The sequence below is a fragment of the Monodon monoceros genome, unplaced genomic scaffold (genome assembly GCF_005190385.1).
Source record: "Monodon monoceros isolate NGI ecotype Baffin Bay Population unplaced genomic scaffold, NGI_Narwhal_1 Super_Scaffold_22, whole genome shotgun sequence".
Lineage (NCBI taxonomy): Eukaryota > Metazoa > Chordata > Mammalia > Artiodactyla > Monodontidae > Monodon > Monodon monoceros.
Window position 1 is genome coordinate 53,549,519 of NW_021703779.1, and position 8,680 is coordinate 53,558,198.

General features: G+C 40.8%; 1 long non-coding RNA gene across 1 annotated transcript; it reads right to left on the reverse strand.

Moving 5' to 3' along the window:
• Positions 1-310: 310 nt before the first annotated feature.
• Positions 311-7,850, reverse strand: LOC114906499. Its single transcript, XR_003796443.1, has 2 exons — positions 5,153-7,850; positions 311-4,636 (listed from the first exon to the last, which is right to left on the reverse strand). It is a non-coding gene; the product is annotated as an uncharacterized LOC114906499 (long non-coding RNA).
• Positions 7,851-8,680: the final 830 nt, after the last annotated feature.

The window sequence follows — 8,680 nt, forward strand, 5'->3', positions numbered from 1 at the left end:
TGGTGAGTGCCGGTTGGCACCGATCCTCTGTGCAGGAATCTCCCCGCTTTACCCTCCACACCCCTGTTGCTGCACTCTCCTCCGCGGCTCCGAAGCTCCCCCCTCTGCCTCCCGCAGTCTCCGCCCTCAAAGGGGCTTCCTAGTGTGTGGAAACTTTTCCTCCTTCACAGCTCCCTCCCACTGGTGCAGGTGCTGTCCCTATTTTTTTGTCTCTGTTTTTTCTTCTTTTCATTTGCCCTACCCAGGTAGGTGGGGAGTTTCTTGCCTTTTGGGAGGTCTGAGGTCTTCTGCCATCATTCAGTAGGTGTTCTGTAGTTGTTCCACGTGTAGATGTATTTCTGGTGTATCTGTTGGGAGGAAGGTGATCTCCGCGTCTTACTCTTCCGCCATCTTCCCAGCACCTTCCTCCTCTCTCTTTTTTTATTAGTCAGTCTAGCTGAGACTTCTCCAATTTTGTTTATCGTTTTGAGAAACCAAATCTTTTGTTTCATTGATTTTTCTATTGTTTTTCTAGTCTCTATTTCATTGATTTCTGTTCTGATCTTTGTGATTTCTTTCTTCTGTGAACAAGGGGCTTAGTTTGTTCTTCATTTTCTAGTTCCTTGAGGTGCAAAATTAGGTTGTTTGTTTGAGATTTTTCTTTATATTAATGTGGGCATTTATCACTGTAAACTTCCCTCTTAGAACTGCTTTTGCTGTATTAATTGTTTTCTGGCTCTTTTGTAGCTCCTTTGTTTCCTTATCCCCCTCTTGTCGTGTGTGTGTGCGTGTGTGTGTGCAAGTGTGTGTGTGAGAGAGAGAGAGAAAGAGACAGAGACAGAGAGACCGAGAGAGACAGAGAGACTGAGAGAGACAGAGAGAGGGAGATGGAGAGAGATTTGATGATTTTTCCATAGTGGTAGGCTTTGATTCCTTTCTCTTTTATCTTTTCTAGGTTTTTGCTTTGTGAGGGCCATGGGGCCTACATAAGACATCTCATAGATATAACAATCCATTTTAAGTTGATAACAACTTAACTGCTACCATATAAAAAAATCTCTATGCTTTAACTTCTCCCCCACACCCACCCTCCTGGCCAACATTTTATGTTATTGATGTCACAATTTATGTCTTTTATATGTGGTGTATCCATTAGCAAATTATTGTAGTTTTTGATATTTCTAATATGTTTGCCTTTTAACTTCTATACTAGAGTTTAAAGTAATTTATGCACCACGATTACAGTATTAGTCTTCTGAATTTGACTATATTCTTACCTTTACAGTGAGTTTTATGCTTTTTCATATGTTGTCATGTTACTAATTAGCATCCTTTTGTTTCAATTTGAAGAATTCCCTTTAGTGTTTCTTGTAGGGCAGGTCTAGTCGTGATATACTCCTTCAGTTTTTGTTTGGGAAAGGCTTTATCTCTCCTTCATCTCTGAAGAAAGACTTTTCAGGGTAAAGTATTCTTATTTGGCAGTGTTTTTCTTTAGCACTTTAAATATACCTTCCCAATCTCTCCTGGCCTGCAAGTTTTCTGCCGAGAAAACCCACTGATAGCGTTATGGGGGGGTTCCCTTTATGTGAGGATTTTTGTCCTCTTGCTTCTTTCAAGGTTCTCTCTTTGTCTTTGATTTTAGACATTTTTATTACAATATGTCTTGGAGAAGATCTTTTTGGATTGAATCTTTTGGGGGACCTATGTGTTTCATAAACTTAGGTTTCCAAATCTCTCCCCATATTTGAGAAGTTCTCAGCATTATTTCTTTAAATAAGCTGTTTGCTCCTTTCTTCCTTTTCTCTCCTTCCAGGACTCCAATAATGCATGGATTGTTTTTTTTTTAATGCTATCCAATAATTGACTTAGGCTTTCTTCATCTGTTTAATTATTCTTTTTTTTCTTCATGCTTCTCTGGCTGGATAATTTCAGATAACCTGTCTTTGACATCACTGGTTGTACTTTCTGCTTGGTCGAGTATCCTGTTGAAGTTCTCTATTGAATTCTTCAGTTCCATCATTGTACTCTGTAACTCTTGGATTTCTGTTTGGTTTTATTTTAATGGTTTCTATTTCTCTGTTGAACCTCTCATTTTGTTCATGTATTGTTTTCCTAATTTCATTCAGTTGTCTTATCTGTGTTTTCTTTTAGTTCACTGAATTTCTTTAAGAGGATTATTCTGAATACTTTGTGAGATAATTCATAGTTCTCCGTTTCTTTAAGGTCATATATTGGAGCTTTATTAGTTTCCTTGGTCCTGTCATGTTTCCCTGATTTTTTGTGATCTTTGTGTCATTGTGTTGGTGTCTTCTCATTTGGAGAAGTTGGCATCTCTTCCAGTCTTTACACACTGGCTTTGGCAGAGAAAGTCTTTCACCAGTTGCCCTGTCCAGAGATTCTGGGTGACTCTGGTGGTTTCTGCAGGCAGCCTTGTTGCTGGAGTCTGGTGCCTTGATCAACACTTGGGTAGTCCTGGCAGTTGGGTGCACGAGGGCTGGACCATTGCTTGAATCAACAGGGACTGGCATGGTGCCTGACTCTGTGGTGGTGGGTCCACTGGAGCAGGCCTGGAGCTTCTATCTTCATGGCAGACCTGGTGCTGGAGCCCAGAGTGTTGGGCCTGGCACCTGGGTCCATGTGAGTGGGCCTGGATCCTGGGTCCATGGGGGCCAACCATGCACCAGTTGCCACTGGGGTGGGCTTCACCACTGGGTCCACAGGGACCAGCCTAGTGGCTGGGGCTGGCTATGGCTGTCTGGCTGATGTGGAGGCAGGCTGGGAGCCTGGATCTGTGGGGGTAGCCTGGAGCTGTGGAAATCCTGGAGACAGGGGCCAAGGGACCTGGCTTGGAGGCTAGGGCTGTGGGGGCTGACCAGATTCCAGAGACCACTGGAGTGGGCCTGGAAACTGGCTCTCCAAGGGATGGCTTGGCCCTGGGGGAAGGCTGAAAGCCAGGGGTCTCAAGAGGCTGCTTGGAGCTTGAGTCCATGGGAGGTGAGTTGGCACTGGTGTGAGTGTGTAGATTGGGTTGTGGGAGATGACCTAAAGCCTGAGCCTACAGGGGCTGGCCTGGTGCTTGCATGTGTCTGGTGCTTGGGACCACAGTAAAGTTGGGTGCTCACTTCACTCTCCTTCCCCAACAGGAAGAGTGTCTCTCTCCACACTGGGATGCTCAGGTTTGGGGAAAGGCTGACAGAGGTAATGTGAAACTGACTTTCATATCCTCCTCAATGTATCTTTTCTTATTTCCGTGCTCCACCCATTTGCTGTAATCCTTCACCTGGAATACTTAGCTCTTGGGAAGGCAGTTTTATGTGTGGATTGTTGTCCAAATTGATGTTCCTATGAGGGTACAAGTGCTGGAAATTTATTCTATTTTGCTGAAATCACCCTCTTTACATCAGTTTTTTTGCACATGTTAAAATAGATGATTTTAGAGATTTGTACATGTTAAAATAGAAGACTTAAGCCTTTGGCTAGTAAGGCCAAAGTCTGGGCTTCCTCAGTAATGGTTTCTATTGATTACATCTTTTTCCTGTGTTTGGGATTTGTTTTCATATCTTTTGCATGTCCCCTGAGGTTCTTTTTCCCTTGAAAACTGTACATATTATGGCAACCATGGAAATCAGATTTCTGATCCTCACTCCCATCCCAGTTTTTTTTGTTGTTGTTACTGTTATAGTTCTATTTGACTAATGATTTTCTGAAATAATGATGTGAAGTCTGTATTCTTTGTCATGTGTGACCACTAAAGCCTCTGCTTGGTTAGTCAGTGGTCAGGTAATAATTGGACAGATGATTTCCTTAAACACCTGGAATCAGTAAGTCTCCCAGTGTGCCATGGGGCTCTGTGTACATATTGGGACATACCTTCAACCCCTCAGTCAGTCCATTGACAACTCTGCCTTAACCTCCACTTTCTCCTTGCAAGGAGCTTCAAGGTCAGCCTGAATGAGAGAGCTTAAAGTCTTCTCATGTCTTTCCTGTGCCTGGGCACAATCTTATGCATGGCCTTTTACATTCCCAGGAATATGTAGGAGCTTAGCAAAACTCCACACGGACACCTCAATTCCCTGATATTCCTTTTAACATTTTGGTTAGCCTACTGTCTTCTCCACCTGTTTATCCACTGCTGGAGGCAACCGTGATCCTAAACTATTGCCTCTAACAGTTTTTGACAATTGCCCCTGGGGAAAATGTGTTTCCCATTGGGTGAGCTCTAAGTCAGGTCAAATAAAGACAACCTTGTGAGTGGTTGTCCACCAGGGCTTCCAGGGAATCACCAGACAGGTCAAATAATAACAGTTCTCTGGGAATGGGTCTTTGATGGAACTCCATTCCTGTTCTGTCCTCTCAGGCTGTTGGTGTTCACTGTGATTTCAGGCTGTTGTTTCTCACAGTTACCATGAAGATGGGGGAGGAATGGAAATAGGGCAAATTAAAACACCAGAAAGCTTGCATTTTCTGCCAGTTTTCCTGTTATTTTTAAGAAAGAGATAATTTCCCGGAGGTCCTTACTCTTCCCTTTTCACCAGTGTCATCCTTAATTTGGGTTTGAAGGAAGCGTAGAGGTTCTCCAGGAAAACAAGGGGGTTTGACTAAATTATTCTTTGCACAGGGAGATAGTATTCATAGGAAAATTTGTATGCAGGAAAACCTGAGGAGGAAAATATAATTATGTGAATTCCAGGATAAATAAAATTTGAGCCTTCTCATAATATACAACAGTGAATGGAGGGGACTTTTCCTGTTTCATGCCTGTTTTATGCCCTTCTTTCTGGGCACGTCCCCCTGCATCATCCTAACATTGGGCCTCTTTATACATTTTCTATGTAAGAGATACCAGCTGATACTGAGGCTTGCCTCTTTGGTTCGCAAGACGGTTGAGAGGTAAATAAATAGATAAAGAGATTTTCTCATCTTGGAGATAGTGTCTGCCACAAACTTCAAAATAACCTGTAACTTCTGGATCTCTAAAATAATAATGATGATGACGACAACGATAATGATGATGGAACTAACAGCTAACACTTGCTGAGGTCTTCCTATTTGCATAGGACTGTTGTAAGTGTTGATTAGTTTGGGAATAATACATACCCACAAGGACACTGTGAGGTAGGTACTGTTATTTTACCCAATTTGAAATGAGGGCCAAATAAATTTATTCCTTTACCTGTTCACAAAATTCCTGTGAATTCCAAACATTTCAAATCAGGTGTATTGTACTGGCTACTCAAACACCACAAGTTGCAGTTGCTTTCAGAGATACGATTTTCTGAAAGGGTGAACAATTATTGGTAAAACTGTGAAAGAATAAGCAAAATACAATGTTCCCTCGATTTACATGATCATTTCATATATAATAAAATCAGTCCATATTAAAACTGTGTAAACTATATAATTTGTGGTTATACACAAAATGGAGTTCGTTTCTACCTTGGAATGATTTTAGATGGCTTTTTCACCTCAATATATATTCAGTAATCTATTTGACGATCGTGTTATCTTCCACTGAAGGGATGTCCTGCACATCGCTGATCTTGGCACACTGAGAGCCAGTAATGCCCCCTGTCTTTGACATCCAAAAATGCCCATACACATTTCCAAAACATGCACTAGGGGTGGGAATTATCACTCTATTGAAAATATTGTCCTGGACTGTGTCATCAATAACTGCAAGTCATCTCAATTTCAAGCATTGCAATGTCCCAATAGATACCTCCTTTCTCCAGCCCACTTCCACAAACACCCTGAAACTGACAGCTCTACAACCCCACTGGGACCTACTATCCAGTAATCCTACCAACTTTTCACTGTTCCTCAAACTTTTTATGTCCTCATTTCCCTCTTACCCAGTTTCAGGTCTTTGATCAATTATTAAAATACCTCTCCTATGTACATATAACTTCAAATCCCTCTCTCTCTTTCTCTCTCTGTCTCTCTCTCTGCCCTCGCCACCCTCTGCCTCTCACCAAACTTCAATTTCTGTCAATTCATCTCTCTACCTACTTAAAACCTGCAGCCTTCCAATCCCCGGTTGAATGTAGCTGGAGAAACCATGATGAATGGTAACACCATAAATCCATGACCGTGAACCTCAAGTGGGTCTTTAAAGTTGTCTGGCAATAATACTACATTTTCCTAGTGCAGTTCCTTCCAACTTTGGCTGAATATTTGAATAAGATCCAAGAGCTTTTAGTAAGAATAGTGCTCTGGCTCTGGCTCTAAAAATCCTGCATTAATTGGTACCCCAAACTGTTAACAGCTCTCCAGGTGATTCTTTTTTTGTTGTTTTTGTATTTCATTTTTTAATTTTTATCTTTGTCCAGTTTTATCGAGATATAGTTGACATACAGCACTGTATAAATTTAAAGTGTACCGCGTAATGACTTGATTTACATATATTGTGAAATGATTACCACCATAAGTTTAGCAGTCAACTAATATTTGAGAAGGGAGCCAAGAATGCTCAATAGAGTATTTATTCTTCAATAAATGGTGCTGGGATATTGGATATTCACATGTAAAAGAATGAAACTAGACCCTTATCTTCCTCCAGGTAATTCTAATGTGAAGCTGGAGTTAAGAACCAATACCCTAGCTCATTCATTCACCTACTCTCTTGGATGACACTTTTCCTACCTTTTTCTCCCTCCTCATACTCCCATCAACTTCTCTCCCATCCTCATTCAGTGCCAGTGACCTTGTTTTCCACTTCACTAAAAACATAGAGGCAATAAGAGGAGAACTTCTACAAACTCCCACTGCCACCCCACTCCACCTGTGCTCATGATATTTGGCACTTCCTCCTGTTTTTCAAATGATGCACTGGATCCCATTCATACTTGACAATTTCCCAAGGAAACTGCTCTAGAAATTCTCCCACCCACCCCCTCTCTTTTATCATCAAGTTTCCTTCTTTTTTCTTTCATTCTCATTAGTAAACAGACATGCTATAACTTCTCCCACTTAATGCCTCCAGCTACCACACCATTTTTCTCCTCCCCTTTCTGGCAAATATCCCTCAAAGGCATGTCTATATTCACTGTCTCCAAATCCTTTCCTCCCATTTTCACGTGAACACACTCCATTCAGGCCTTCTCTCCAATACTCCACTGAAACTGATTGTATCTGTGTCACAAATGACCTCTATGTTGCTGAATCCAATTGCTATTTCCCCAGTCTTCATCTTACTTGACCCTCTCAGCTGCATTTGAGACAACTGATAACTCCTTCCTCCTTGAAACTTTTACTTCATTTGGCTTCTAGAAGAACACATTTTCCTGGTGTTCCTCCTACCTCACTGACTGCTCCTTCTCAGATTTTGCTGGTCTTCCTCTTCCTGACTTCTGGGTGTGGTTGGCCCTGAGCTCCATATTTAGACTTCTTCACATTTCTAGCTACTCTCACTCCCATGGAGAGTTCATCCTGTCTAGTGTCTCTGAACACCATCTGGAGCAGGGTTTTTCTGTGTTGTGACAAAGTTATGGCCAATCAATTATTCCAGATCCCTTTCTCTGAGTAAAACGTAGAATCTCACCAGGGAAAATGAAAAAACAACTTTTTACCTCTTTGTCTTTTCTCCATAATCCTACTATAATTAAGATACCCACACGTGTTATTATATCATAGTACGTTGTATTATATATGTTTGCATTTTCTTTTGTTTTCTATGATTTTCTATATGGTTGGTGCTTTTGCCAATTTTCTTTTTACCCATTCTGCTCATTTGTAAGATACATACCCTATCTTTTTTTAAAATTGAAACATAGTTGATTTACAATATTATATTAATTTCATTAATTCGAAAAGATACATGCATTCCAATGTTCATAGCAGCACTATTTACAATAGCCAAGACATGGAAGCAACCCAAGTGCCTATCAACAAATGATTGGTTTAAGAAGATGTGAGATACACACACACACACACACAATAGAATACTACTTAGCCATAAAATAGAAGGAAACTCTGCCATTTGCAGCAACGTGGATGGACCTAGAGAATATTATGCTTAGTGAATTCAGTCAGACAGAGAAAGACAAATGATGTATGATATCACTTATATGTGGAATCTAAAAAATAATACAAATGGATATATATACTCATCCTATCTTTAACTCTACTCTTGATGTATTTAGGTCAGTGGTTTTGAAGGCAAGGCACCTGCACCAGCAGCATCAGCATAACCTGGGAACTTGTTAGAAATTCAAATTTACAGTACCCATCTCAGACTCACTCATCAAAAACTCTACAACATAACAATCTGAGTTTTCACATAGCCCTCCTTCTGCATGTTTCTAATGTATACAAAGTTGTTTATGTCTCTGATTTACAGTTAATGTCAGAAACAGAACAGTATATACTGGCTGCCCTGTACAAAAGCTGAAGATTCAGTGCCTTTATCCTTCTCATATCTACCCATATCCTGACCTCCCTTTAAATGTATTTTGGTTGCTATCCTCTCAGATCGAGGGACATGCTGTCATGTTGGTATAATTATTCCTGTAGCAGCTTCTTCTCTGCCCACTCCTAGTCATACTATACTGTTAAACACTTAGGTTGTTTGCTATTATTAATATTACAGGGATGCCTATTTGTGTTGTCATTTTATATTGACCAGGAGCATAGCCCCCATGTGTAGTGTGAATTGCTCCAGCTAGATTATATGGTTTACTCTCCTTAACCTTTCAGCAAACTT